The 8,560-nt window shown below is 37.0% G+C and overlaps 1 non-coding gene across 1 annotated transcript; it reads left to right on the forward strand.

Moving 5' to 3' along the window:
• Positions 1 to 8,082: 8,082 nt before the first annotated feature.
• Positions 8,083 to 8,189, forward strand: LOC122704220. The gene has a single exon (XR_006343821.1). It is a non-coding gene; the product is annotated as a U6 spliceosomal RNA (small nuclear RNA).
• The last annotated feature ends 371 nt before the right edge of the window (positions 8,190 to 8,560 follow it).

Consider the following 8,560-nt stretch of genomic DNA (forward strand, 5'->3'; position numbering starts at 1 on the left):
TAGTAGGCATTTAAAATGTACTCAAAAAATATTTGTTGAATTGAACAGAATCAACATGTTTGTGGCTGCCCTTATTAGGTAAGGCGAAATCCAACTAGAAATAAAAGTTGTTTCCCTTTCACTTATTTTGTGCCAGAGCCCCTAGCCCCTCCCCCACCACAATGTTAATGAAATACCAAAGAAAACAATGGCAGTACTGAGAAATGTCTGTTTAAATTCTTTCAGGGTTATTCTGAAATTGTGACTCTTAACTGTTTCCTTTACCACAGATAACAGTATTCGAATAAATCTTCATTTGATGGATGAGTCACCTGCCCTACCCCAGTCTACTCCCCCTTACTTTTAAAATTTTTCCTTCAGAAAGGGAAGCCACGCATATCTTTAGCAAGGTACTCCAGTAAAGTGGCAGCAAGTATTCAAAAAATGTGAAAGACAAGGATTCAGAGTTTCACTGTGAATACCTGACTAGCAATTTCAAATTCTTACCCTTTGGTGGGGGGAAAAAAAAAAAAGCATCACCCAGGAGAGCCCAGGGTATCACTGACCAGGAAAAATTAACATGTCCCCCATCCCCAAAAAAGTCAATCTGGAGAGGTCATTGAAGAAGGCACATATCTCTGTAGAAGGACAGAACCGAGAAAAAGAAAAAAACATTTAGGCAATAATAAAGGTAACTCAAAAGGATTATTCTTAAGTATCTCAGATGTAGCTTTGCTGACGTTTTCCCTCACATTAGAATCAAAGTTGATTTAAAGGAACCTAAAACTCATCAGTGTCCTCTCTAACTTCCTACTCTCCGTTTTCAAAACCTTGTGAGTATATATGGCTTTGTCTCCAGGCATGATTTGTCTCCAATAAAGTTGGAGATAACACTTTATTTCAATTTTTTTTTACAGATATATATAGTTACTTTAATTTTCCATTTGAAATGTAGGTGGAAATCTTGTCAACCTACTTATTAGTCACTATAGACTAGGTTATGATGCTGTAACACCAGTTCCCAAATCTCAGTATAATATGCTAGTTACAAATCAACAAAAACTTGGTTGCTTATACACAGTCAACTGTGGTTCCAAGAAACTCTCTGAGGAAGCTGTCTTCCAAATGTCAGCTCAGCATTCTGGAATACTTAGATGCTATGGTACCTTCATATCAGAAATACTTCTGCCCAGAAATGGCACAAAGTTTTCTCCACTTGCATTTCACATGACTTGCTTTGTTAGGTGACTACAACTAAAATCAAAGATTGATGAACAATAGTGATGTCTGCCACCATTTGTTTTATTTAGAAAAGAGGAAATGGTACTTTATTTACTTGATTATATTAGCCCAATTAATACCTGTATACCTACAAACTATCATGTATAAAATAAGCTACTAAGATATATTGTACAACATAGAGAATACGGACAATATTTTAAAATAACAAAAAAATTATTAAGATTATAAATTTTAAGTTGTATATATTTTACCACAATAAAAATTTAGAAAAAGAAAGCCCATCTTTTATTGTACTGATTAACATGCTAAAATTTTAAAATGAGGACACATTTTGAAAACTTGAATAAATTCTTTTCATTTCTAATATTTTTAAACTTGACTTCCTTTTAATGCTGAACTAGTCTGGGAAGTCTCCTCATATTAGAAATGTTCCATCTGGTGATTTACACATATTTATTTTGCACTGGGGAAACCTACAGACTTACATGTTTAAAGTATCGTTACCACGAATGAATAGTTTCTGAGCACCAATAGCACATTTATTGCTCAGTAAAATAATTCATTCTTTCAATTATTCAAGAAATATGTATGCCTTAATCTGTTCTAGGCTGTGAAATAGAGCAATGGGCAAAACAGTAAAAAAAAATCACTGCCTTCGTGGAGCTTCCATTGTAGAAGGGGGTATGATCAATAAACAAGTACAATATGTGTATGATGATTAATCTGACTATATGGTAATATAAAGTTTAGAAATAATATTTATAACATGGTCAGAATAGATAGTCTCAGCTTTCTATATAGGATCTTCAAAATTTTCTGTTAACAGTGGTAAAGATCATGTGTGTGCATGCTAAGTCGCCTCAGTGGTGTCCCACTCTTTGCAACCCTATGGACTGCAGCCCACCAGGCTCCTCTGTCCATGGGATTCTCCAGACAAGGATACTGTTGCCATGCCCTCTTCCAGGGGATCTTCCTGACCCAAGGATGAAACCCACCTCTCTTATGTTTCCTGCACTGGCAAGTGGGGTCTTTATCACTAGCGCCACCTGGGAAGCCCAGTAAGTAGCAACTATAAAGTACTTTCCAGTTTTTTACAGTGTTTTAGCAAATAACATACCTTCTTGTCCTTTTGTCAGTTCTGTGAGGTGGATATTAACCCCATTTTATAAATGAGAAAACTGAGACAGATAATTTGAGTTTCTAAGTTTATACAACTACTAAGTGACAGTGATATCTACTTAGAAACTAGTACATCAGAGCCGTGTGCTTGAGCATTGCATATTAATTATTAAAAAGTAGTTCACTTTTCCAGATGAAAAAAGTTCTAGAGATGGATGGTGGTGATGGCTGCACATCAATGTGACTGAACTGATGCCCTTCAACTGTACATTTGAAAATGATTAAAATGCTGATAAATGGATAAAGATGTGGTACCTATATACAATGAAATATTACTCAGCCATGAAAAGGAACGAATTTGAGTCAGTGGTAGTGAGGTGGATGAACCTAGAGCCTGTTATACATAGTGAAGTAAGTCAGAAAGAGAAAAATAAATATTATATACTAATGCATACCTATGGAATCGAGAAAAATAGTGCCGATGCAGGGAAGGAATGATGCAGACATAGAAAATGGACTTGTAGACATGGTAGGGGAAGGAGAGGGTGGGACAAATGAAAAAAGTGGCATTGACATATATAAACTATCATGTATAAAAGAGATAGCTGGTGGGAAGTTGCTGAATAACACAGGCACCCCAGCCTGGTGCTCTGTGATGACCTCGAGGGGTAGGATGGGGGGAGGGGAGGGAGGCTCCCAGGGAGAGGATATTTGTATGATTATGGTCGACTCAAGTTGTATGGCAGAAACCGACACAACATTGTAAAGCAATTTTTTCTCCAATTAAAAAACAAAAAGCAGTATTTTTTAAAATGTTTAAAATTATTTCTAGTACTTTATAGAATCTTTTGTGAATTGACTGTCAATAAACAGATATCAAAAATAACATATAACAAAATATAACAAAAATAACATATCAAAAAATAAAATAAAAATGGCTAAGATGGTAAATACTATGTATATATTACTACATTTTTTTTTTAAGTTGTTAAAGTAATTCTGAATTTAGACCTCTGGAATAGTAGATTAGATGTTCTCAACAATTCTTCACTTAACCCACATGTTGGATCACACTGTTTACTTGCTGTGTTGTATGCACACTGATGTCTGTGGTACAACAAACACACTCTGCTGGAAGACTATACTCTTCTATATCTGTGTATTTCAGTTCCCACCAGTTGTGTTATATATTTACCAAGGCAGTTATGTCTCTCCTCAAACTTGTTTATGCCAGTTATACTTCTTATACCTAATAATTACATTTATTATAATTAAGCATTATATAAACCAATTAAATATGAGTATGAAAGAGTTCTTTCAGTGAAAACGAAGTTGTGTATTTTTGAAATGTCTGATGAAAGGCTAAAAATATTACCATCAGATTATGTGTGGTCAGTTCCGTTCAGTTCAGTTGCTCAGTCATGTCCGATGCTTAGCGACCCCATGGACTGCAGCCCTCTAGGCTCCCCTGTCCCAGGAATTTCCCAGGTAAGAATATTGGAGTCGGTTGCTATGCCCTCCTACAGGGGATTTTCCCTACCCAGGGATCAAACCTACATCTCCTGCACTGGCATCCGAATTCATTACCACTGTACCACCTATGACACCAAAAATATGAACAAAAAACAAAAATAGACAAAACTGATTTTATAAAAAATAGACAAAATGGAAACTTTTGTGCACCAAAGGGTGTATCAAGAAATTGAAAAAATCTACAGGAGAAAATATTTGCAAATCATATATCTGATAAGGATCTAGTATTCAGAATATATAAAAACCTTTCACAACTCAACAACAAAATGACAACCCAATTAAAAAATGGGCAAAAGAATAGAATTTTCTCCAAAGAAGATACACAAATGATCAACAAGCCTGTGAAAATATGTTCAATATTATTAGTCATAGGGAAATGTAACCATTAGGGTTGAGGGTAGCCTTAATTAAAATAAAAAGTAAAACAAAATGAAAGCGATGAAATTTGTGGTCACCAGAGATGTTGGAGGTGGGGGAGGTAGATGAAGATGATCAAAAGGTACAAATTTCCAACTATAAAATAAATAATGTACAACATGATGACAACAGTTAACACTGCTCCAGGATGTGTGTGAAAGTTTTTGAGACAGTAAATCCTAAGAGTTCTCATCATAAGACAAAAAATTTTTTTTTTATTTTGTATCTTTAAGAGATGATGGATATTAACTAAACTTACTGTTTATGTAATCATTTCAGGATACATGTAAGTCAAGTCATTACGCTGTATACCTTAAACCTATACAGTGCTATATGTCAATTATATCTCAACAAAATTAGGGGGAGGGAACAGAAAATACTTATTACTGGTGAGAATGTGGAGAAATTGGAATCCCATGCATTGTTGGTGGGAATATAAAGTGGTACAGCTGCTGTGGGAAACAGTTTGGCAGTCCTTCAAAAAGTTAAACTAAATAATTCCACTCCTAGCTATCTTCCCGAAAGAATTGAAAAAAGGTACTCAAACACCTGAATATAAATATTCATAGTAGCACTATTCACAATAGCCAAAAGGTGGAAACAATGCAAAAGTTCATCAATGGATTGATAAACTGTGTTGGATACATACAGTGGAATACTACTCAGTCATGAAAAATGAAATGCTGATACATGCTACAGTGTTTTGGTACATTGTACACTTAGCATATGAACACTTAGCATAAAATGGAAAAGGCCAGACCCAAAAGTCATATATTTTATGATTCCATTTATGTAGAATATTCAGAATGGGTAAATCCATACAGAGAGAAAACAGGTTGTGGTTGCCAGGGCCTGGTGGAGGTGTGGGAATGAGAATGGGATATAACTGTTTAATGGGTATGGAGTTCTATTTTGGAGTCATGAAAATGTTTTAGAACTATATAGAGGCAATAATTGCATAACAGTGACTATACTAAATATCACTGAAACGGTTGCTTTAAAATGGATACCTTTATATTATTTGAATTTCATTCAATTTTAAAATGTAAATAAAAATTGAAAAAAAATTTTATTCCCCATTTAGCATCATTTTTAACAACCAACCAACCACTTGTCACATCAGGTGAATGGGCTTCTGCACATTCTTTAACACTTTCCTGCATGCTCCTCTTGAGAAAGGGTTTATCACAGTTAACCTCTCATATGTAAGCTAGTTATTCCACTTGCATATTTTCAGGCAGCTTGATTGTAATTATCCCATCACAGGAATATAAAAAGCGATTCTGCGTCCTTATTGCTGGAATAAAACTAGAAATTTTAGAAAAGGATTTCTTGGAATCTCCCTTTGGTCAGTAGCAGCTGAGAATGAGGAGGGGAAGAGCGCAGAGTACAAAGGCTCCGGGTAACAACATGTACTTTTCTTCTTCTCCTCAACCTGCACTGTCCAGTACAATAGCCACCTACCACACATGGCTGGTGAGGACTTACATTTTATGAAATTTGTATACATACTAAACTCAGAGACTTAGTTTTTAAAAAGTGGAAACATCTCTGTTTTAAAAATATCAGTTGTATGTTGTAGTGATACTATCTTGGATATGTGCTGTGCTTAGTCGCTCAGTTGTGTCCGACTTTTTGCAACCCCATGGACAATAGCCCACCAAGCTCCTCTGTCCATGGAGATTCTCCAGGCAAGAATACTGGAATGGGTTGCCATGCCCTCCTCCAGGGGATCTTCCCAACCCAGAGACTGAGCCCACGTCTCCCACACTGCAAGCAGATTCTTTACCATGGAACCCTGGAACACTGGAGTGGGTAGCCTATCCCTTCTCCAGGGGAACTTCTGAACCCAGAAATTGAACTGGGACCTCCTGCATTACAGGCGGATTCTTTATCAGCTGAGCTACCTGGGAAGCATTTCAGGTATAATGGATTAAAGTTTTTTAAATTCACCTTTTCTTTTTTATTTCTTTTCAAATATAACTGTAGCAAAATTTTAAAATAATGTATATGACTCATGTTATAATTCTATTGAGTAACTCTGTTCCAGACATTTTCAATAGGGACTTCAATCACTGGCATCCTGACTATTTAGGTTTGGGAAACTGAAGAAAAGCAACTAGAATTTGGAATATGCCACAAAACAAAGACTCCAAAGTGAGGTTGTTTCCAACTCCCAGGCTTCCTGTAGTGCCTCCATCACAACGGCCTTGGTATCTGTGGGCAGCAAGCCATGATTCTTTTTGAAAGCAGAAGGTAGGCATGGCTAATGTTTTCATGACTGGTGTCATTCTTTTGGAAAGTCCGAAGATGATCTTGGCAATGACATCATGCCATTGCCTCAAGATAAACCACCCACCCACCCCAATTTGACATATTGTACCAGCCAATGTAATGGATTCCAGAAGTGGGCTAGATTCATGCCTAGAATTCATTCAAGAAATGGCAAAAAAAAAAAAAAAGGCAAAAATTCATAGGCTGATGGATGAGGATTCTTGGGTCGGGAAGTTCCCCTGAAGAAGGGATAGGCTACCCACTCCAGTGTTCTTGGGCTTTCCTGGTGGCTCAGATGGTAAAGAATCATCCTGCAATGCAGGAGACCTGGGTTCAATCCCTAGGTTGGGAAGATCCCCTGGAGGAGGGCATAGCAAACCATTCCAGTATTCTTGCCTGGAGAATCCCCATGGAGAGAGGATCTTGGCGTGCTACAGTTCATGGGGTTGTAAAAAGTCAGACATGACTGAGTGCCTGAACTGAACTGATGGGTGAGGAACGAAGAGAAACAGAGAGAAAAAACACTTCCTTCCAGAGATCAGAGAAGTCTAACATGTAGCTGGTCTGAGGGGAAACCCTTTGGTTTGGATTGTGTGATTGGATCTTGTCCCCCTAATCACACTTCTGACATCGGGGCATCCTTATTTCCCATCCTCTGCCCTCAGATACTGGGTGAGTGGGGATGTGAGGTTACAGCACAAATGTTACATCTCATTCTCAGAACATGACAAAAACAGTATCTGAACATTTGCCTTAGAGGCATTGAAATTCTGCCCTTGCCTGCTCTTCATGGTGTGCCGACTGGTTCTGGGTTCTTTCTTTTACACACGTGTTGGAAATATGAGTTCAATTTTAATAATAAACCTTCATTTAAGACTGAAATTGAGGCTCTTAAAAATCACAAAAAAGAGAAATATTTGCTAAATTTCAGTTAATATGCATTTTCCTCAAATGAGATTAAAGGTATAATAATTTTTTGTTATTACTTTAACATTATTATTTTTACAATGTATTTATAGGCATGGGCTTCCCTGGTGGCTCAGCAGTAAAGTGTCCACCTGCAATGCAGGAGACTTGCAGGAGATGTGGATTTGATCCTTGGGTCAGGAAGGTCCCCTGGAGAAGGAAAAAGCAACCCACCCCAGTACTCTTGCCTGAGAAATCCCATGGACAGAGGAGCCTGGCAGGCTACAGTCCACTGGGTCACAAAAGAATCAGAGTCTTTTTTTAGTAACTGAACAACAACAACAACAATTTATAGGCACTCTGTTAAGTACTTTATATGTACTTATTTAACCCTCACAGGTAATCTATATGGTGTATACTAATTGTCTCCATCTTATTGATGAAGAAACTGAAGCACAAAGAGGTTGGGTTAGTTGCCTGAGGTCTTACAACTAACAGGTGATGAAAACAGAATTCAAACCCAGGCCCATCTGACACCAAAGCTGTTTCCAAAAGTTTGAAAAGAGAAATAGGATCTTAGTCATTTTACTACAAGCTTTAAAAGCAAACATAGTGCTCGCTTCGGCAGCACATATACTAAAATTGGAACGATACAGAGAAGATTAGCATGGCCCCTGCGCAAGGATGACACGCAAATTCGTGAAGCGTTCCATATTTTTAAAAAAAAAAAAGAAAAAAAAAAAAAATAAAAGCAAACATAATGATTAGAGATATGTGGTCAAAGTCATCTTTTAAAAAAAAAAATGACATAGTTCTAATAAAATGTTAAAAAGATATTTTTCAGGCGAGGACTGTCAGGATGTGTCTACGTTTGAAAAAATGTTAAGCACCTGGATTCTTGTGCTTATGTTTCAAAGTTCACCCAACTTGAAAGTCATCCGTTCCTTAATAAGTGCTGCCAATGTGGAATAAGAAAAAAATACTTGAAACAGAAAACCCCCCTGTGTTTAGTGAACAGAGCTGTATTGTTGTTTGTTTTTTGAAGGGGACAGGAGATGGGGTAGAGGTAGGAGTGTTTGTTTTTATGAGG

Source organism: Cervus elaphus, chromosome 11 (genome assembly GCF_910594005.1).
Source record: "Cervus elaphus chromosome 11, mCerEla1.1, whole genome shotgun sequence".
Taxonomy (NCBI): Eukaryota; Metazoa; Chordata; class Mammalia; order Artiodactyla; family Cervidae; genus Cervus; species Cervus elaphus.